The 24,297-nt window shown below is 32.3% G+C and overlaps 1 pseudogene; it reads right to left on the reverse strand.

The window, feature by feature from the left end:
* Positions 1-10,504: 10,504 nt before the first annotated feature.
* LOC141493941 (phosphatidylethanolamine N-methyltransferase pseudogene) lies at positions 10,505-11,094 on the reverse strand (annotated as a pseudogene).
* Between the last annotated feature and the right edge of the window lie 13,203 nt (positions 11,095-24,297).

Here is a 24,297-nt window from a genome sequence, read left to right on the forward strand (position 1 = left end):
CATAACAACCCTAAGATATACATAGCACAAGTATTTTCATCCACATTTTAGTTGCGGGAAAAAAAAAATCGAGGCTCAGGTATAAACTACATGATCCAAAAACGTGAATTTCTCCCTGTATTTCCAATGACATGTTTTTTTTCAGCTTTCTAATGCAATTATCATGAAAAAAATGATCATACATTTATCTGTGTTTATTCAAACAAATCAATCAAAAAACATTCTTTATGTAACTACTATAGATATTAGGGAATAGAAAGTCAAAGAAAAGAACTGCTTTCTATTCCCTAATGTCTGTAAAGAATGTTTTTAGAACAAGAACCTTCCTAAACCTTCTACAGGAGAGAAAAAGTACATATAAAATTATATCTGTATTTATGTATACCAACTTTTATATGTATGTATAATTTTTTGTATATATTGTGCATGCATATATATATATATATATATATATATATATATATATATATATAACATGCATAAAAACTCACGAAGAGGGTAAAGTAGAAATGCTAGAAACTATGGATATCAGGGAAGATCATGTCAAAAATAATACTTGGCATGGAAGACAGTCACCAAAAGGATACAGAATAGAGAGATAAGAGTGTTGTATGGGAAGAAGGCTAAGTTTAGTTAGAGTAAACAGGTTAAAAAGAAATTTAATGATAAAGAAGAAAGCAAGTCTTTACTCAGCACCAACCAAGTCCCTGAAAATATGCTTAGTGCTTTACAAATATTTTCTCATTTTATTCTCACCATAGTAATCTTCATCTTATAAATGAGGAAACTGAAACAGATAGTGGTTAAATGACTTCTTTGAGGTCACATTTAAATCTTACTACTTCTAGGTATAGTGTTCTATCTACTGTCTTACTTAGTTGTCTTAAACTAAGGCACCAACTTGCTAAGGTTTTTAAGCTTAAATATCAAAAAGAGTAGTTTATTTTTGGTAGTAGGCAATAAGAAAACACTAAGATATTGAGTTTTATTCTTTGAGATGTGCTGATAAACATTTACAACCAGTTCACAAAGAGATAAATACACAGAAAGACACACAAATAGGCATACATGTGTATATAAATGTATGCAGGTACATAATTTGATGATTAATCTATACTAATATTTTCTCCATCATTTTCTTCTCTATAATGCAATTCAAACAAAACAATAAAGCCCTAATTTGTAGGGTTTGCTAATTTCTGAGATAAAAATGCATTCACTTTAGCAATTTAACCATAAACTCTCATGAAATTTGCTCTAGCTCATCCTTGCTTATTTTTATATTAGACTGAAAACTGCATGAAGTCTAGGATACTGTCTCTATACTTTCCCCAATACCTACCATTGTTGAATGATATCTATTGAATTGAATAATTTTCCTATGGTGACTATTCAGTAAATGGTAGCAACACCACTCCATTATTCTATGGGGAACCTCAATATTAAAAAACTAATGAGATCTATTGCAATGTAACAACCTGATCATTTCTTGGTCTTCTATAATATGAAGAATGACCTTTGAAATTCCTATGAATTCATAATTAGTTCTAATGAAGTCCAGAGAAATACTAGAATTCAGGGGTCTAGGCAGGGAGTTTCCTGGAGTATGAACATTTCCATTATAATTCAGAAGGGCTTTGAGAGTATCAGGAGACCTATCATGTCCTGGAAAATGACTATACATCAATATATCAGGAACATGGAAAGGAAGTAAAAAGTTGAACTAATAAAAATTCATTAGTCATAGAAAAATTAAATGAGAAACCATTGAAATTTTAGCTATTAAAAAAAAAACTATTAACTACAATAAAGAGGAGCAGGCAGAATCTCAGAACTTATCAGGTAATAGGACAGCTTGGTTATATAATGATTAGAGTGCTAAAAATCAAGTCATGAAGATCTGAGTTCAAATCCTTCACCATATATTGTTTGACCTTGCACAAATGGGATTCATAATAACAAATGTAAGCTATCCTGTGAGGATAAAATAAAATAATATTTGTAAAGCTGTTTGCAAAACTTTAAATATTATAAAATGCTAGCTATTATTAGAATAGTGCCTCAGAGCATAGTAAATAATAATAAATGCTTGTTGACTGATATGATTTATAATTTAAAAGGAATTCTTTTTAAAAATTCTAAAATTTTGTCCACATTTTATAATAATTATTTCTTATTAGGTAGTCAGTGGTTAGTCTTGATAACTCACATTTATATAGTGCTGGGGGGGGTAAGGGTTACAAATAGTCATTTGTATGAGGTAGTCAGTTAAAGAATTAGGAATTCTATTTGACAAAGAAAAAGGCTTAGTTTCACTGTCATATTGCTGATGTTGGAGCCAGAACTTAAGCCTAGGTCTTTTGACTTTATAACTATTATGGGAAGAGGTCTCTAGGTTCTAAATGTAGCAAGGGATATTATCACCTGGAACAGTTTATATTTTTAATGAAATTCCCAGTTTTCAGATTCAGTCAAGGAGACCATGATGCTTTTTTAACAAACCATTCATTTGAAATGAATGTAAGACTGTCAGGACATACTTAGCTTTGAATAGAGTGAAACTTTCCATCTAACAAAGGGGAAGGAAAATTTTGAATTACCGCAAAGTACTGCAGGGCCACTGCAATTCCAGTCATATAAAGCTCTGTTTACAGTAAAATGATGTTATGAATTAAAATGACTCTTTTATAAGGATTCCAATGCAGACCAAATCATATGCCATATACTTATAATATATAATTTCATTTCCATACAAGCTCATTACACATATTAAAGCAATATTTTTTTGTTGTATAACTGAGATTCATTGATAAAATACTGAAGTGGACTAACACCCTTTCTAAATAAAGTTTCACCAATAGGCCTGTATGTTAATGGACCTATTTCATTGTTAATGTGACTGACTGCTTATTGATTCCTGTAGTAATCCAGCAAGGGCTTCAGAGTACAATTTAGTTTGGAGAGCTCTGGGTCCAACATCCATGCTCAATTACAGCTTTCAGAAGGGGAGATCAATAAAATTTAAATTGCTTATGGTAATCACAACTTCAAATCATTGTGATCAGCATAAGTAATCTGCTGATCCCATCCAGGCTCCAAAATAGAAACTTGTAATGACTGGTCATTTAGTTTGGGTCTATTCAAATTATTTTGAAGGCAGGTGATAAACAATTAAAGATCAGCATGTACCATCTATCTGCAACATTACTATCTTTATTCCCAAAGTCTTAATATTCTGTAACCCTAGGGTTCACCCTTCTGCACTTCTTTAATGGGTATTCTGTATGAATAAGCAATTATATTTTCTATTAAACAATTTCGATGTAATTGAATTAGCAGTTATAATATTGCTAGGGCAAGCAAAAGCTTTCCTAGGGAAAAATTAAGTGATATTGGGTAGCACAAATTAATTTATAGAACTGAAAAATGTAACCAATTAAACAGGATTGCTTTTACCTCCCCTCCCCCAAATTACAATTAAACACCACATTGTTTCAAAGAATATGTTTCAAAGCAATTTGTTTTCAATCATAATAACTGTTTTCCAGTTCATTATGAAAAGCTGTCTGTTATAATGAAAATTTCATAGGCAGTTTTCCTTGACAAAGCAGGTTGCAAGTTTAAACAAAGATAGCCTGCAGATTACTTCTGTGATAAAGAGTCACCTTAGAATTACATTTAAATAAATCATTGAAAATAAATCTTCTGCATTACAGCATGAAGGTTTAGAGAGAAAGAAAAAGCAAATAGAGAGAAACTAATCAATGGAAATCTCCTTTTGCCAGTGTAATAATAGATAGGCCAGCGCTAATATATAAGGTGTAATACACATACACACACATACATACATAAAGGGCCAAAAAGAAAAATGTAATATAAATATCACAGAAGTCAACTGTCACAAATGAAACTTGAGTAATAATCCCATCTTTACCATTCATCATTTCTGCAGTTCCTCCTCCAAGCACTTTACAGAATTATATATTAGAGTTTTGGGGTCATTTATTTTCAACCCAATAATGTAGCCCTCTCTGGAATAATACCCAATTTTAAAGGTACACTACACAGAAATTTCAAAACAAAAGAGAAATCAAGATGTCTTCCAACTCTATTTTCTATTGGGGTGGGGAGTTTGCTGATTCTATATTAATGGAATCCATAGGTTTAGGGAAGTACAATATTTTATGTTAATTAAATACCTTTATGTTCTAGTTATTATATGGATGATTTTTATTGGAGAGACAACATGGCATAGTAGTAGCACTTGATGTTGGAGTCAAAAACAAGAAGGGATAGTTTTACCTGAGTATAGATTATAGGAAAATTACAATATATAATGGCGCTAGGAAGGTAGGTTAGGAGCAAATTTGGAAAGACTTTGAAAGTCAGACAAGTTTATATTATACCCAAGATGTATTAGAAATATATTGAAGTTATTGAGTAAGGAAATAATGTGATAAGATTTGCATTTAAGGAAATTTAAGGGTAGTTTGTAGAGAATAGATTTCCATTCTTTGAAGGAGCAATTTAAAGCAGGGATACCAATTAGGAAGCCGTTGTAGTAGGCCAAGTGAGAGCTAATAAGAGTTTGAACTAAACCATTGGCTTTGTGAATAAATAGAGAGGGTGAGTAGATAGAATATGAGCAGATAGAAAAAACATGATTTGACCACTGCCCGTAATCTACGCAAATCCCAGAGCCCATTTTAGCACTCTGCTATCTACTTTGCTGCCATATAGTATCACCCTTCCTTCTAGGGTCATAAAGGTTGATTTTTAAATTGTCAGTGTAAGTATTTATATCTTGGAAACTGACAAATCTGGACTTGGTTTACTGTTTTGTTGATTTTTCTAGTCTTAAGAAACTAATGGAATAATTTTAATAATACAAATTAAACTTAAAAGTGTATCTTGAATACAGTAATTTTCATGAGAGTCCATTGTTAAACATTTACCAGCCCACATATACTCCTTTCCTCCTTTCTGAGTCTTCCTCCTTCAACAATAATCAAATCAATACTATCATTGCAACTGAAAAATTTATGCTCAATATACTGCCCTGTGGTTTCACTTATAGTCCCTTTGATTCTTTAGACCAAAATTTCCTTCCCTGTCCACAACTACCATGTATCTTCATATGAATATATGTTGTATCCTTATGTTTGAATGCAAATTTCTCAAAGCATTTTGAACTTGTATTTCTGTACTTAGTGTTTGGAATAGAGTATATTTTTAAATTCTTTCTTACTTGATTAACTTGTTGGTCAATGTAAATCATTTTAATTTTCTTTTATTCTATGTTTTAAGTGCATTTCTTAGAAACAAATTTTTGTGGTTTGATTTCTTTTTTTAAACAAAAAGTGTTTAAGTACCATATGCTTAATAACCAAGAGAAATGTTTAAATATGAAAAACATGCAAGCATATGAGGGAGGTACATGATCCAAAAGAAAAAAAAAAAGGATAGTTATTTTGTAGTTCAGAGTGGAGTTCTACTAGGGGAAGGGAGCCTCCTGCCTCCTAGGCAGTATTGGTCTGATGTTGCAAAGACAACTGTAGGTGGGATTCAAAATTCAATAAATCTAGAAGTTTTTTTAAGCATGAATTAATTAAGTGATTGACCAAATATAGCCTGAAAATGATATTACAAATATCCAAGTGGCTCTTGTCCCAAAAAAAGGTTCCCCATCCCATGTCTATAAATGAAATGAATGATACAATCTCTATTTGCAAGGAACTCTTATTTTTACATATGGTTCAATAAATTCCCAAATAACTGTTTTAAATAGAGGTCTAAGGGTCTTTTTCTCAACTTACATTGACATTGCTAATTTGGATCCCCAAAGAGCAGCTAGGCTCACATCACTCTGGGTCCAAGGAGAAACTCTAATGGCTAGATTTTTAACATGTTTGTCTGTTAGATGTTTCTTTGGATGTCTGGCAGAACCTAAGACTCCTTCTCAGAATAATTTTCTTTAATTCATCAAATAAAACACATAAGATTATTATTTTAGGTAGACTTTTTTTTAATTAGTTGTATTTAATTCATTTTCTTCTTCTCCCTCCCCCTCCCCCCCCAATTTTTGTTATAAGGGATATAATAAAAATTTTTTTAAAAAACAAGTTCATGGGGAAGCTAGTGCAGTAGATAAAGCACCAGCCCTGGAGTCAGGGGGACCTGAGTTCAAATTCAGCCTCAGACACTTAATAATTACCTAGCTATGTGACCTTGGGCAAGTCACTTAACCCCATTGCATAGCAACCCCACCCCCCAAACCATCAAAACAAATTCATGAACCTTGCATTAAGAACTAACCCCTGAGCATGGGGTTTCCTTTAATGCTATTAGCTTAAACCTTTGTTTGTATATTTTCTACCCATTATCAAATGACCAAATATCTCTCCAATTTCAGCTACCGGCTACAGCTAAGATCTTCCCTATATTATTGATTGATCTAGTGATCATTGATATCATTATTGGTTTGAACATTTCTTTTTTCTTCAACTTTATTTATTGAAACAATTGATATTAATTGCCTTCATCAGAGGGATATGAAGATATGGAAAAAAGAGAAATTTGAATTCTTTCCTCCAAACCAGGGGCATATCTCCTCTTCTACTTCCATATCAGCCCCAATATGATTCAATGTAAAGTAGCTGTTACAAAGCATTTTCCCTTCCAAGTTTACTTCTCAATTAAGCATTGCAAATGAGCAAATCACTCTATTACAGAGGAAATGGCATCATGTCTCCCAGATCAATGTATTGCCAGACTGGATTCCATAGATCATTCTTTTGGACTGTGATGATGCTTCACTTGGCTCATCTGCTTTTAACTCTGGTGTGGGCTTAGACTCTTTTGACCTTTCAAAGCTCCAAGCTTTAGCCTAGTTAATTCTGTCTCTAATACTCTTTCCCTGAAGAGCAAGAAATAATAAACAAGGACAAAAAAGTTAACAAGGCCATGCTATCATTGGCCACATGAAAGAAACCCGGGTAAAAAGGCCAGGGGCCTCTCTCCCCACCTGGAGGATTATAGCAATTTGTCCTTCTTGCTGTTATGCAGTAAGAAAGAAAGAGACTAAGGTTTACTTAGTAATTCATTCAAATGCCCTCTTCTTTAGTAGAGAAGCATCTAAGGGACAAGTTTTTTAACTGGGAAGTTTTCTCATAATTATCTTGCTCTTTAATATTACTGCTGTTTCTCTGATTTTTTCCTTACTAATGATTTGTTTCCATTTTTAGTCTGAATAATTTTTTTTTCTTTTTGTGTAATATTTATTGCAATATGGCCTGCAAGCATATATTTAATAAAGACGGTGATGCAGTGGAAGGAATCTAGAATCAGAGGGCCTGGATTCTAATATAAATTCTTCTGTCAACTACTGGCATGATTGAGGATATCAATAAACCTTTCTGGGTTTGTTTCCTGTCCTGTAAAATAAGAGCACTCGACTATATGGCTTATGAGGTTTCTTTCTGATGCTGATCTATGATTCTATGATGTTTCGACCTTCATTCTCAAAAAAGATCATGACATCAGAGAAGTGATGCCACGATAAGCTCATGAATTCAATCTGAGTTAGGGGGTGCTGTGCTAAGTCACTAGCATCACTTTCTCCTCCAGAGCTATCTGGATTTAGTGACCAGATATAAATCAGGACAGCAATATAATTATGAGAAAATTTCCCAGTTGAACACTTGTCCCATAAATATATATATATAAATGTATGTATATATACATACATATATATATATATATATATATTTATGTACACATACACACATATTAATGACCCTGAATGAGAGGCTATCAGGGTTCAATGACTCGCCCAAGGTCACTCAGCTAGTAAGTGCCAGGAGTCTGAGACTGGATTAGAACTCCCAACTTCCTGACCCCAAGGCCAATGCTTTATCCACTGTGTCATCTAGTTGCCCTATGGTTCTATGAATAACTATATATTTGCATGTACTTTTCATTGTTTCATGTACTAAAATATGGTCAATTTTATAAAAGCACTATAAAATTTACCTTAAATTATACTGAATAAGGTTCAAAAATTCAAAAACATTTATCATAATTGAATTTTATTTAATTAAAACAATAATTTATGTTTTTAATTCTAAACAGTTACTTTTCTGTTAGATTTATACAAGTGTGAAAGAAGATGTTGAAATCTCTCCAGCAATTATTGCCTATCTTGTTCTTTATGTAATTCTATTTGATTTTCCTTTAAATAACTATATATATATATATATATATATATATATAAAATGTACCATTAGATCAATGTTCTTCTTATTTAATTATACATAGTGCATTTAAACATAAAATATTCATCCTTATGTCTCAATTATATTTTTACTGTTATTTTTGACTGAGTTTAATTGTTGCTAATGTTTTTGGATTCTGTTGGGGCATAGTAAATTCAAAACCTAATTTCATTTTAGATCTGTATCCATTTTTGTGAAATGTCAATTTAAAGTAGAATTCAGGAGAATAGCATGCAGACTAGGGACATTGGAAAGGCCATGGTATTAATAGGTCTGTGATTAGTCTTTCAATGATCAACCAGACTTGTTAATGGGGGGGAGGAAGGGGGTCTTTACTTCCTTTTTAATCAACTGAATAAGCCACTTTACCAGGGATTCATCAACCTTTATCCTGTTATTGTCTTTTTCTAATGCTTTTCCTTTCTTGAGGGGCCCTAGGTACCTTATTTCCTAGAGACTTCTTCCTCTAAAACATCTGACCACCATATTACCAGTCCACTTTTGTTACCAATTTGTCAAGAAAATTTAAAGTTGAGTTAAGGTGATTGGTGTGTAGTGACACTACAATGGTTTAGAATAGTTTATTGATATCTAAGCCAAGGGCATGGTAGGTGAGTATGTATAAGTACAGTCAGGCATAGTCACATATGACTCCTTTTATACAACAGGGCAACAAGCTGAGTGGTGCTAAGAATGAGCAATATGTATGTATTTTCTACTTGAGGACCCAGAACCTTTAGGGGTACTTTTACTTTAAGTTTTCAGGCAAAGAGTCTGCCACATCAGTAATCAGAAGATGGGATCAAGGAGTATAAACCAAAACTGGACAAAAAAATTGTCCCCAAACTGGACAATTTAGGGACTCTAAAATTATCTGAGAGAGCATACATAGTATGAAGAAGGTGGAATTATAACCATGGCTCACCAGCAAACTTGATAGAAAGTTTTGGAAGCCAGTTATAACAGGAGTGGGGTACAGTTTAAATTTTAATCATAACAGAGATATGTAACAGGGGATAGTTCTAGACAAAAGTCTCCTTTGACTATTCACTTTCAATTTTAATTATATTTCTTACATGCAAAGAATTATTGGTTTTTGTTTTCTAATCCATTTTTCCTCTTTCTTTTTCATGAATTCATTCCCTTCAGTTCACATTCATGAATGTTTTTGTTCACTTTTCATCCAGTACTGTTAGTATAGTTCTTCCTTTTCCTTCCCCACCCCTATTTCGTTTGAGGCTATCTCTCCTTGACTCTAAACTTTCATCATTTTCTTTCCTCCCTTTCCTCAGCCCAGTCCTTCACATCAATGTATTTTTTTTTTTAGATTTGTCAAGGCAGTGGGGTTAAGTGGCTTACCCAAGGCCACATAGCTAGGTAATTATTAAGTGTCTGAGGTCGGATTTGAACCCAGGTGCTCCTGACTCCAAGGCCAGTGCTCTATCCACTGTGCCATCTAGCTGTCCCTACATCAATCCATTTCTACCCTTGTGATTTGTTTCTTCTTATTTAAAAAAATTATTTAAATTATTTATTATTTAAAAAATCATTTAAAATATGATCCAAATGAGAATAGCATGATTCCTTAATTAATCCACTTAACTTTTCTCTATCTTCCTTCAGAATCTCTATATAGTATATAAAGAGTGAATGATTTAGGGACTAAGGAAAGGGGTCCAAATGTGACCTTGCACAAATCACTTAACCTTACTGAATCTGAATTTCTTCACCTTATAATGAGAAGGTTGGACTAAATTGATTCTGATGTACTGCCTGGTTCTAAATATTATTAATATTCTCCTTCAGGACCCCAATTACAAGAAATAAAATCCCCCCCCCTTTTTTTTTCTTTCCCAGGGAGTATTCCTTCCCCTTCTTTGGTCTTTTTAAGGCCCAAGTTTTCCTTTTTCTTCTCTCATTATTTTTTTTTTGAATAAGGCTATTTATAATTGAATTGGGAAGTTGGTGGGTAAGGGCATGCTCGAAGTGATGGATCCTTCTCATCCTCCCCGCAAAACCCCAGGCAGTAGTTTCCAAAAGGCATTTTAGGTTCCCCTCCCTAGTCTCTGGGAGGAGGTGGGGAGGGACTGGAGTTGAGTACCCTGGGGGTCCCCAAACATTTCACATGAAATTATCCAACACATGAAGTAGGGGTTGCAACTTGGCTTCCAGCAATGCAGTCAGCCCAACTCCTCCAATTGCCCATTCTCCAACTTAAATCCTTCAGGCATTTATTTATTCTTCTTTGACTTCAGAGCTTTTTGCCAGTAGATCTCAGTGAAAGACTTTATACACAATGGCAACTGTGTAGGTGAGAGCCCCAATGACTGTTAGAAGGAGACCTGTAGATTGATTGACTACTCCAAATAGTTGGCTGTGCTCCCCCAGTATATGGGATTGTCCAAGACACTAAATGGAAACTTTGTCACTCTTGCATCCTTCAAGATTCCAAAATAATCACCTAGATATGTTCCAATGAATCCAAGGGCATGGATGCTGGAGTGCACAAACACAATACTGACTCCAAGGATGACAAGGCCTACATTGTAGGACTCTAGACTTTCCATCTTTGGTTGGCTCGACGTGGCTTGGGTAAAGCAATGAGACCTGAGGAAGTTCATCAATGGACAATTATGCCCAGACAGTAACATGCCACATAGGGAGACCCAAAAGCCTGGTTCACCTTGTGTGTTTTGTGTTCCCATTTTGCAACTATGTTCCAGAAAAGGGGATTGAAAATGACGCAGAGAACAGCTACCACAAAGATGAAATCTGTGACATCAACATAGCCAAGAAGCCAGGTCATAACTGAGAATTCTGCCTGGACTTTGGTTCAAATGACCTTTTCACTCCTTCCTTGTCAGGAGAATGTAAGGTGCTTGATTGCAGCTGGGGCTTGGGTCTTGGAAATCTTATGTCCTAGAGAGGTACCTATGTCTCCAGGCCAGTTTCTATTTCAAACTCCCAGGAAATGTCACTGGTTGACAAGATGGTTCTTCTGACATCTCACAGCCCCATTTGCAGCCCAGCAGTAGGTGGATGAATAATATCCTCTCATAACTATTTTTTTAGGTTTTTGCAAGGCAAATAGGGTTAAGTGGCTTGCCCAAGACCGCACAGCTAGGTAAGTTTTAGGTGTCTGAGGTCGAATTTGAACTCTGATGCTCCTGACTCCAGGGCCAGTACTCTATCTACTGCACCACCTAGGTGCCCCCTCTCATTAACTTTTTAAGTCTCTAGTACCGCATTTTAGATGTATCCCCTTAAGCATCACTTAGCTTTTTTGAATTGTACAAACTTGTTTGTATTTCTTGTTTTCTTTTTTAAATTGAGTTTGTCTTTCAAGATTCCCTGTTGCCTCTGGATTTCTTCATAAGAATTTTGAGAAGTTGTCAATTTTGTTGTTTTTAATCTCACTGTAGGAATGTATCCAATTTCACAGGATAACTTATTTTTAGGATCAATTGTTTTTGTGAGCAAATCAATTTTATCTGAGTCTTTCTAAATTATATTGAAATATTGTAGTTTTTTTTGTTTCTATGTGAATCTTACTGTGATTTCCTTTTGCATGATTTTTACTTTCCTTAAAATTTCCTATAAATTTTCATTAAACATGACAGCTTATGACTCTTATTTCTGAGTGTGTTATATTTTGGGTTTCTCTCTAGTAGTTACAGACCTATAAATTTTATTAATCTTCCCAATACTTCTGAGTAAATTTATTTTGATGTCCTGGAACATCATAATTCATTTGCTTTATCATGCATATCTAGTAATACAGTAATTTGCAAAATAAACTAACAACATTTTTCCAATGTTTTGTTTTCAAGGCCATTGTTTTTGATAATAGGTTCTTTTTTTTAATTTTTTTTCCAAGGCAATGGGGTTAAGTGGCTTGCCCAAGACCACATGTGAAAACAGGTTCTTAAGTGTTCTAACATTTCTTATATCTTTTTTTCTTTTAGTTCCATTTCTATAATTATTTTTTTCTCTCCCTAAAGTGTCCATTTCTCTGCCAAGGTTCCATAAATGGTTCTTAACAATCTATTAAATTCCATACTCATTCCTCCAGCTTTTGTTAACATTTACTTATACTTTATGTTCTCAATATTCTTGTGGTCATACCATTCTTTTTTTAGGGGTTACAGTTGTAGCTATTACAAAATTATTTTTTTCTTGTAATCTTTAGTCCTAGGTCTGTCTAAATTCTACTTTGCTTTATTTTTCTTTGAATTTTCTTTTTCATTATGCACTGGGTAAACATCAACATATGAAAATTTTCCATTTATGAAGAATAGAAAGCATATTATATACAAAACAGTGAATCTTTACCATATTCAAATTCTTTCTTTTTAAAAAGTATGAATTGTATTTAACTGAGAACAACCAATATTGTTCTTTTTATCCTTATTCCTTCTAAATTTCCTTCTACATTCATTTGTGAATTTATAAAAATAATATTGATTTTCCTTAATTTCCCAGTTCTTTTCTTTTGAGATAAACTTCTATGTATATATATATGTATATATATATATATATATATATATATATATATATATATATATATTATATGATCCTTTGTTCCTTTTCTTCTTTGTTTACTACAATACCCTAGTTCTCTCCCACAACTTTCTCTACAAATATAAAACTCTCCTATATTAACAAATATGCTTAGGAGGAAAAAGAAACAAAATGGATCTGAAAAATACAAATTTCTTTCTATATTGAAAGTCTAGCATCTCTCTTCCAAAGAACAGAAAGCATGGTTCCTCATTAGCCTTCTGGAAAGATGATTGGTCTTTGCATTAGTCCCTCTTCTATTTATAGATGAGAAAGCTATCTTCTCTATTTTATGTGATTTTTCATATTTAAGGATATATAAAAATTCGAGCTTAATGTGGTAAGAAAGAGACATATTTTAGAAAATATTGTCAAAACTTTTCATATAATATTTTTTTCAAGACATTCATCTGAATTTCAACTGACTATAAGTAATAGATCTAAGGCATGGAAGGTTATATCTGCTATTCATAGGAAACTGTAGAATGTTTACTTGAGACTCATCAGTCCCCCCCAGCATGAGCAATTGATATCTTTCTATCTCTATATGCATAGATATTTATTAAATACACAAATACACATAAACATTTATATAGGTGGATAAATAATATATATTATATAGGTAAACACAATATATACATATAATTTTATATATATATGTATGAATGTGTGTATGTGTGTGTGTATTCTTAGCATTTAAAGTCCTTGAAAACCTGGTCCTTTCCAGAAATTATACTTTCTTCTCCTCTACAAATATGTAATTAAGTTACAATGACCATACCCAAAAAACCGTTTCAAGTTTGGGATGCTATACTTCCTTTCTTTTGACTTCTAGATTCCCTGTTTTCTTTTATGATTCATCTTGAATCCCATCTTTGACAGGACATCTCCCTTGGTCCCTTTTCTCTAATCTTCCAGTTTCTTTCCTTTGAGATGAATGCTTACATTTATGAAACATATCTGGCAAACACATAGATATCTATATGTAATTTCCATTAAAATGTGACCTCCTTAAAGTAGGAATTTTTTTTGCCTTTCTTGGTATTCTCAGTACACTATGCCTGGTACATAGTAATTGTTATGTCTATGCATATATTTTATATACATAACAGATAACACATTTACAAGCTTCTTTGCTCTCCCATGTAAATTAAGAGGATGATCTGATGAAAGTAAGATTGCTTCTTAGTTATGGTTTCAATGAATGCCCTATTCCAATTTCCTCAGTCTATTGTGATAGTTAATAAGCTTTTAGGGGTTTGTCTTTTTTAAGACACATTTAGAATTAGGAAGATGGGTTGGAATTTTCCCTTAGTCATAGTCACTAGTTGAGAGTATCTGAACCTTGGTTTCCTCATCTGCAAAATGGAGATGATAGCAACTGCTACATAGGATTGCTGGAAGGATCACATATGCAAAATATTTTGCAAAATTAATACACCATATAAGTTATTTCATCATTGCTTTCTCTAACAATATAGCTTAAAGCCCACTATTATCTCATTTCATATAGCTATTGAAAAAGTTCTCTCATAGATCTTCTATAGGAAGGATTATGTTCATCAGTATTTATTATAATGTTTATCACATTCATTTTATCATTTCTGGATTTAAGAAATTTGGAAGTGAAGAATAAAATAAATATAGTGTCTAATGTCAGATAGATTCCTAAATCCCCAAGGAAAGTTGAGAGTTGTTGATAAGCTCCATCTGTTTTGAAGGCACTTTGCTGTACTTTGGCAAGTGAAAGGGGTGCTAACATTTGATTTTTCAATAAATATAAGACAGAGGTGAGATACCATATGTGCATAAAAGGAGGAAAGGATTAAAAACAAAAAAGGATTTTACTTATAAATGAAAAACATAGAATTCAACTACATTACAAAATCAGCTGAATATATGACCTTCAGATATACTTGAAATAATAAATACTAGTTTGTACTGGTACATTTTTATCGAAAGATGTTAAAATGTTCAACAAATATAAACATTATTTTATTCCAGTTAGATTGGTAGGTACCATAATTGTTCATTTTGAAAAAAAAATGATAATTTCAAAGACCTAAAATTTTTCTGTCAAAAATTCTTTGACTGAAAATATTACAATAGTAGACACTTTCAATTTCCATGAAACAAAGTGGTAACCAACCTCTCCATGGGAAAATATGAAATATGGAGGTAGTTATTCACAAAATTCAGTTCTACTCAAAATTCCTCACAGCATCATCAAGAGCCTATTAGCCTATAAAATAGAAAAATGAAAGAGACTCAGAATGCAAACACTAGACAAGAAGTAAATAGAGTAAATAAAGAATCAGGATGCCAATAGACACAGGAGAGTAAGGAATCAGGATACAGTTTCAGCTTCAGCATCAGGCATTGTGTTACATTATTTTGTGACTTTATTATCTTACAGTGTCTTGAAATGTTGAAGAGACAACATGGACTTGGTTAGATAGAACTGAATTTTAATCTTTCCTAAATATTTTTCTCTATAACCCTTGGGAAGTTTCTTAACCTTCATGATCCTCTTTAGTCATCTATAAAATTATGAGGTTGTACTCAATGACACTTTTAGCTCTAAATTTGTGACCATATCTTGGAAGTCTTCTTTGTGTTAGGAAAGATTGCTACAAGAGAAACATATTACTTTTGTTTTTCTTGGTGATAAGAAAGATTTTGAGGGAGATTATGCTTGTCTATGGAGACCAAAAACTGAGCCAGAAAACTAAACTTATCATATTGTCACAAATGAGGAACAGTTATTAGTAGGATGAGCTACTTAGACGCTTTACTGACAGTCCTGAGAGTTATCTGTTTCCCCATTGATAATCTAAAGGAACGACACCTAGGAGTAATGAAAATTACCTTTCCAACTTCTATTGAATAAAATGTAGTAGAAGTTTTATTATTGAACCATTAAGTTTTAACAATTATCCTATAAAAGGTACTATTTTTGTAGTGCTTTCTAATTCATTTTGTGTTCTATGGAACATCTTGAGATACTGCAAATGTAAAAGGATGTGAATTAGATAAACATAATTAGGAATTATACATATAAAAATAAAATAAAAAATAAAAAAGATAATTTGGGAATTATTGGAAATTCTTCTCTATATTTTTGCCATTCAAACTACATCTGAGGTATTATGCAAGGTGTTATGGGAGAGACAAAGATAATTAAGATATGATCTATGTTTGCAGACTTCAATGAATACTTTCTATATGAAATTCAAGAAATGAAGAGGCAGAGTAATACGGAAGAAATGTTCCTCTTATTCCCCCTTATTTCCACCAATTTGTGCTCTCAATATTATTTGTTTGTTTCCTACTTAATGGGAAATTAATGTGTGGCAGGTCATAGGTGTTAAGGTCAGAAGAGTCCTATTTTTGACACTCTGCAAATCACTTATTCTCTTGGAATTTCAATTTCCTCATCAATAAAATGGGAATAAAATTACTTTAGCTTCTTTTAAGGAATTTTGTGAAGAAAACATTCTATAATCCCATAAGTGATATAAAAATAAAGACTGTGTTTGTGTGTTGCTGAACATGTAGGTTATTTATGTCTATAAGGTCTATCTAGATGTGGCTCAAAAGAAATAAACTATCTCTGGAATCTCTTCCATCCTTTGCCAAAGGATAGCGATATCTTCCAAGAGGGAAGCAGGAGGGTGGAGCCCAGAAGTTTATATCTGCCTCCCTAAATATTGCTAGTTTAGGGTAAATAATATCAAGGTTCCATTTCTTCTTATTATTTTTCTTAATGAGAAAAATGTCCCAAGGTGTATAACCAAGGCTTGATTCCCATCAAATTCCAGTTTCATAAGGACAACTCATAGCAACTAGCAAATAAGCTATTTATTCAAGCTGATAGCAAAGCAAGATCAGAGAAGCTGTAAAGATGGGAATATATAGAGAATAGGACTGAGTGCTCTTCCTGTGGGAGCAAAATATTCAATCAAGTTCAATCAAGAGAACACCCAGATCTTGCCCATATTGAAACTTCCCGGACTTTATTACAGTAAGTTGGGAATTAGGGTGCTGACTCCTCTTTATGTTGATTTTCCCCCCCTCAGAGTCTCTTTCCCTATTCTGGTTCCTCTTCCTGATGAGATTCTAGAACTTACTGATCTCTCTCAAAGTTAGAAGTCAGAAGACTGTGATTTCTCTTCTCTAAAGTTCTTGCCAGTCTCACTCCTCACACAGGTGAGAATCATGTAGTATTCATTGTCTAATAATGATGAGCTTCCTATGCAAATAAGTTTGAGTTCTTGGTTATATAAGCATAATCCAAGTGTCAAGTCCTGACTTGATGTAGATCACAGGATCTTGACAGATGCTTAATAACAATCTGAATACCTTATATGCTTACACAGGCTTTTTTTCCCTAAGAAGATCAGAATTGGTTTCATTTTGCTTCCCCATGTAGTGTCCTCTGCTATCTCATAAGGAATAATAGCTATATGAAATTCAAGAATTGAAGACACCTTTCTCATTAAATGGGGATAAATAATAATTTCTATTGTTTCTTCTATTGTTTAACTAGTGCTAGAAATATTTACTCAAACAAGAAAACAAAAAAAAATGAAGGGAATGAGCATAAGCAAAGAGAATATTTGAAGATAAAATAGTAATTTACTTAATCCCAGTAATTCAAAGAAAAAATTAATTGAAATAATTAATAGAGTCATCAAATATCAGATTAGAAAAACCAACAGCAATCCTCAGACATTCTGCATATTAAAAAAGTACAGGAGAGAAGAGATAGAAGAATGAATTCCATTTAAAATAATGCTGTGACGTGGTAAACATTTAAAACATTTAAAAACACATTAGAATTTTATAAAATAACTGTTTGGCATTTAAAACTCTTCACAATTTAGCTCTTCCTTATCTTCCCATCTTCTTACACTTCTTCATTAACTTGATGCTACTATTGCACTGCTTCTTGATTTTTCCTTGAACATAATACTACATCTCCCATCTCCATGACTCTGTACAGGCTGTTAATGCTTGGAATGCTTTGCCTCCTCAACTTAGCACTAGAGATACAATGAGAAATTAAAATAGTACTACTTTGACTCAAGAAGCTTGGGGGGGGTAGGGGAAACCCAAAAAATAAATAGAAGAAATTACAAATTTGATAATTGTAATTGTAAATAATCAAATTACAACAATAGTAGTAGAACTGAAAGCAGTAGTCTAGGCTGGGTTTATAGGCCTTCTTTCCCTCAATGAAAGCTGTATGTAATAGGCATTTTAGTGATGCTTGATTCCTTGACTATAAACATGATTACAAAACCATTTTAAATAAATATAGACAATTGAAGAGATAATTGTTATTTGAACTTGAGACCTATGAGTGGAATAAAATGACAACAATACTTACATAAATGAGTTTGCCAGTTTAGCACTATTCCAATGAAGCTACTATAATGTTATTTAATGAAAATTGACAAAATAAAAACATAATTTGGTTTTCAAGGGAACTGATTAAAAATTTATATATGAAATGTTCTGGCAACACAGTATCTCAAAATACTTTTCAAGTCATTATCAATTTTAGTTCTGTTTAAAAAATGGGAAATTAAATATAAAAAAGTAGATAAACAAAACCTAGCTTCAAAGGAATATTGTAATGCAGTGTTCAATAAACCTAAGGTCATGAGCTACTGGGAGAAGGATTTCTTATTTAATAAGAAGTGCCTGGAAAGTTGGACTTAGGGAGAAAATACAATATATTTTGATATGCATCTATGACCATATACAGTAATAAACTCAAAATGTGTATTTGTGGAAGAGACTAGAAAATGATAATTTTTAGAACTATAGTTGGAATATACATATATATATGTGTATATATATATATATATATATATATATATATATATATGTATGTATATATTAGTTTTTGCAAGGCAATGAAGTTAAGGGATTTGCCCAGGATCACACAGCTAGGTAATTATTCCTGACTTCTTGGATGGTACTCTATCCACTGTACTACCTAACTGCCCCTGGATAATAATTCATAAAATAGTAAGGGTTAGTATCATAAAAGGAAAAATAAGCAATTTTGCTATAAAAATTCAAATTTTTTGCATGAGAAAAATAAATTTAAAGAAAATAAAAATACAAATATTGAATAAGGAGGAAATATTTGCAACAAAGATATTTGATAGAGTTCTGATGTCCAACACATGTGAAATTGACAAAAATAAATACACTCAAAGAGGTGGCATGATATAGAAGATAGAGAATTGTCTTTGAAAGCAGTCAAATCTGGATTCAAGTACTGCTTCTGAAACATACTGGTTCTTGGACATGGGCAAATCACTTTAATGATTTATCTTTTTAGTGCTATAAATAACATTTTATAAGTATAAGAGAAGTTGTTGACTTGTACTGAAAGGAATTTCCTCAAGTATTAGCTCCCAGTAGCAGTGGACTAATATGTTTTTCCTCCCAATTCTTCTTTGCATGCCAAAACCCATTGCTTAAAAGTATAGTAAAATCTATGAATACTTTTCAAAAAGGAAGTTAATCTATATTTTTATTTATTTATTTTTCTTTCAAGGCATTGGGGTTAAGTGGCTTGCCCAAGGCCACACAGTTAGGTAATTATTAAGTTTCTGAGGCTGGATTTGAACTCAGGTACTCCTGACTCCAAGGCCTGTGCTCTATCCACTGTGCAACCTAGCCTTCCCTAATCTATATTTTTAAAAGGTCCAAATCACTATTTCTGAGAGAAATGCAGATCAAAACATACTTCTGTTGTTTTACTTGGCAATCAAAAAATTACACAGAGAAAAAAATAAGTGAATAAAAGGTGGAAATAGGAAATAATTGGAGGATTTGTGGAAATTCAGTCAGTCTAATACACTGTTGTTAGTTCTACGAATTATTTCAATTTTGATGGAAGACTGTATGGAATTGTTTATTGAACTATTTGTATTCTTTGAGCCAATCATTCCACTATTGAAACTGTGTTCTACTACTATCAGTTTTGCTTTATTTTTATGCCTCACACCTGAATGATAAATACCTCTTCAATTATATGAATTCCTTTGTTTCTGTAAAAAGTGTTTATCACTCTATCTTTAAGCATTGAACTTGGAATCAGGAAGATTTGCATCCTAATCTTAACTCAGACTTATCTGTGGGTAAATTGCTTTACATCTAAACCTTAGTTTATTCAACTGTAAAATAATGGAGGTGGACTTGACCCCTAAGATACATTTTAGTGTTAAATCTATGATGCTGAGATTCTGTTGCTTCACAATGGTTTATAGGAGTCCCTTATATACCAAATATTAATAACAGTAGGAAACAAAGTGGGGGGCCAGCAACTGAAGAATAACTAAACAAATTGTGACATGTAAAAGAAAGGAAACACTCATTGTTCCAAATGAAGAATTTGGTGAAACATGAGAAAATTTTTATGAATCTCCGCATAGTTAAAAAAACAGAAGCAGGGGAACAATGCCAAGATCCCAACAGCAAAAAATAGCACCAGAAGGCAGTTTAACTCACCATTACAATGGTTCTATAGAACTATAGTTCTATAGTAAAATAATGAAACACTCTTTTCTTATATGATCTATGATGTTATAAATAAAGGTCTTTGTGGAATATAGCAGTAGAGAATGTAAGAGGAAATTATAGATGCTAGATTTTGCATAAGTATACAAGCACAGTTGCTGTGTAATGTGGTTTGACTTGACTGGTTTTTTAGTTAAAAGGGAAGTTTGTAGTACAGATATGTCAGAAAATTAATGTGGTGTAAAAAATTCAATAAGATGTTAAATAAAATATTGTGGATGTTATTACTATCAAATTAATAGCAATAATTATAGACTAATATGTCTTCATTGCTACCTCTAAATATTTATTAAAATGATCTACATACAAACTGATGGCAGCCTTAATGAAGGTACAAATAGTCTTAGCTGTATATTCTATAGCAGAGTATGCTTTGACAAACATGTAATTAAATATAAGGTGCAAAGTAGACCTTATAATTCTTATCATTTATGAATTGTAAAATAGTATGGTAAACAATCACATCAAAAGCTCACTTAAAAGAAAGTATTACTTATACTTATGACAAAATAGTATAAGATTCTTTGATAAATTCAAACTCACAGATAATTTTGTTCAGTAGCTCCTTTATTATGAAAATAGTGGCAGCTGGGTGGCACAGTGGATAGAGCACTGGTCTTGGAGTCAGGAAGATGAGAATCTAAATTCAGTCTACTTTACTCTTACTAGCTGCATGAACTTGGTTGCATTTAACCCTGATTGCCTTGCATCCCATCATTCTGTTCCATATCTGGCCACTGGAATCAAATGGCTCTGGAGGAGAAAATGAAACTGGTGACTTAGCACAGTGCCCCCTCATTTAAATACACTTTATGTGCTTGTCATGGTATAACTCTCCTAATGTCATGATTTTCTTCAAGAACAAAGGATAAATATCACAGAAAGCAGGGAGATATGTGCTTATCAAAGGGGCTTGATACTACTGTGAAGGATATCTAGCACAGAGTCTAAATGAAAGATTTGTTAAGGATGATAAAATCTTTAAGAGATTTCTGATTTTAGTTGACATTGTGCTTCAAGCCTTAAAACAAATGAAGAATTTATTGTTCGGATATGATATACATTTGGATGGAAAACACAAATTATCTATCTCATACATATACAACACACACATGTATATTTATGTGTATATATATATATATGTATATACACATATAACACATACAAATCTATCTGTTCTTAGAACTGATACAAGTAACACAAATGAATCACAAATTGGGTCCCGAATTGAGTTTTGGACCATAAAACACTTTGATTTGCTAAATAAAAATGTCACCTTCAAAATTCTCTTTTAATAAAGTGTCATGAATGAATACTTATGCAGAAATGACACAAGTTTATTTGATAATTCAACCATATAAACCAGAATTATAATTTCCTTGGCTTAAGAAACTCTTAGTACCCCTTTTGTGATTGTAGATTAGCTGCTCTATTACATACAGACTTAGAGATATACTTGGGACACCTGAAGATTTTCAGCCACTTATCCAGAATTATAATAGCATTTCCAAAGTCAACTCATTTTGTTACAGATCACCTCACTATCCTCTATTGCATTGTCTCTATTTTTATTAAGTTCAAAACTCTATTTGTTAATAGTATAAACATTTTTCTGTTTTGAGCATAACACCATTTTCAATGAGAATGTTGTAGTTAAATATGCTTAATAAGTTCAATTTATTTCTTGGTTTTACTGTTTGTGTTGGCTAAAAAAAGATAGCTCAGAATGATATGTATATACAAGTGGAAAAAACTTCATTTTTGTGTTTTCTAAATCATGGTTAAGTCATTTTTCAATCTCATTCCTTATTTGAGCAAAGAGTTTTGTAAATTTTCAGCTTCACTGATGTTAATTGTTTTCACAAATTTAAATGAAGACTTTTTAAAAATAATTTTTAACAAATACATTCAAAATACATTTAAAATTTTCATTTTGAAGATAAATTACACTTGTAAGTTTTTAAAATATTCAGATATTCACACAAATAAAGTTAGATCTAAACAATTATAAAAATGTCAATTGCTCATGGTGAACTGATCTAATATAATAAAAATGGCGATTATTCCTAAATTGAATTACTTATTCAGTGCCATATCAATTAAATTACCAAAAAATATTTTATAGAGTTAGAAAAAATAGTAACAGAATTCATATGGAGGAGCAAAATGTCAAGAATATCAATGGAATTTTTGAAAAAAAATGCTAACAGTGACCTGGCCACATGAGATTTGAAACTATATCATAAAGCAGCAGTCTTCAAAATTATTTGATACTGGACGAGAAAAAGAGTGATGAATCAGAGGAAACAGCTTGTGTTCCCAAGACAGAGTAGCACATAATTATAATAATTTTCTGATAAACTCAAAGACTCTAGAGTCTAAGCTAATAACTCAGTATTTGACAAAAACTGCTATGAAAATTGGTAATTAGTATGACATAAACTAGGCAAAGATCAATATCTCACCCCCTATACATGATTTAGTCATAAAAAAGGTGATGCTATAAGTTAATTAGGAGAACAAGGAATAGTCTATCTGTCAGATCTTTGGAATGGGGAGAAGTTTAGAAAAAGGAAGATATGGAGAATATTATAAAATGTGAAATGGATAATTTTGGCTACATTAAATTAAAAAGTTTCTACACAGATAAAACAAATGCAAACAAGATTAGAAGGAATTCAGAAAGCTGGGAAACAATTCTCACAGTCAGTATTTCTGAGAAGGGAATCATTTCTAAAATATAGAGCGAACTGAAGCAAATTCATGAGAATTCAGGATAAAGGGTCAAATTTCTTCAGATGAAGAAACTACCTGTAATCAGATGAAAAGATGCTCTAAATAATTATTGATTAGAGAAATAAAAATTAAAAACAACTCTTAGGTACCACTTCACACCTATAGGATTAGCCAAAAATGACAAAAAATGATCAATGTTGAAAGGAATATGGGAAAATGGGAACACTAATGCTCTGTTTGGTGGAGTTGTGAACTGATCCCACCATTCTGGAGAACAATAATGAACTAAGTCTAAAGGGAATAAAGCTTCATTCCCTTTAATACAGTAAAACCAGTACTAAGTCTATATCCAAAGGGACCATAAAAATGGAAAAAGACCCACACAGACAAAATATTTATAGTAGTTATTTTTGTGGTGGCAAAGTATTAGAAACTGAGGGGATGCCCATCAATTGGGAAATGACTGATCAATTTATGGCATATGAATGTGATGGAACATTATTGTTCTGTAAGAAATCATGAATGGGTAGACTTGAAAAACCTAGAAAGACTTGCATGGACTAATGCTGAGTGAAATGAATAGAACTAAGATAACATAGTACACATGGACAGTAAAATTATGTGATGATCAACTATAATGGACTTAGCTTCTCTGAGCAGTTCAGGACAATTCTCAGAAGACTTGTGATGGAAAATGCTGTCCATTTCCATAGGAAAAAACTATGCCATCTGAATGCAGCCCAAAACAAATTATTTTAAGTTTTTAAAACTTGTTTTATGTTTTTTCCTTTGCAATTTTTTCCCTTGCAATTTTTTCCCTTTTATTTTGATTCTTTTCTCACAACATGATTAATATGGAAATATGTTATACATGATTGCACATGTATAACCTATATCATATTATTGCTCTCATGGTGAGGGGAGTAGGAAAGGAGGGAGGTAGAAAAATGTGGAACACAATATCTTACAGAAAAATGAATGCTGAAAAGTATCTTTGAATGTAATTGACAAAATAAAGTGTAATAGTGATAAAATAAAATATACAGTTATGAATTCTCATTAATCACACACGCACATATATATGCCACCTTCTCTAAAATAACATATCAATAGAAATATTTATAAA

The sequence above is a fragment of the Macrotis lagotis genome, chromosome 7, assembly GCF_037893015.1.
Source record: "Macrotis lagotis isolate mMagLag1 chromosome 7, bilby.v1.9.chrom.fasta, whole genome shotgun sequence".
NCBI classification, from domain to species: Eukaryota; Metazoa; Chordata; class Mammalia; order Peramelemorphia; family Peramelidae; genus Macrotis; species Macrotis lagotis.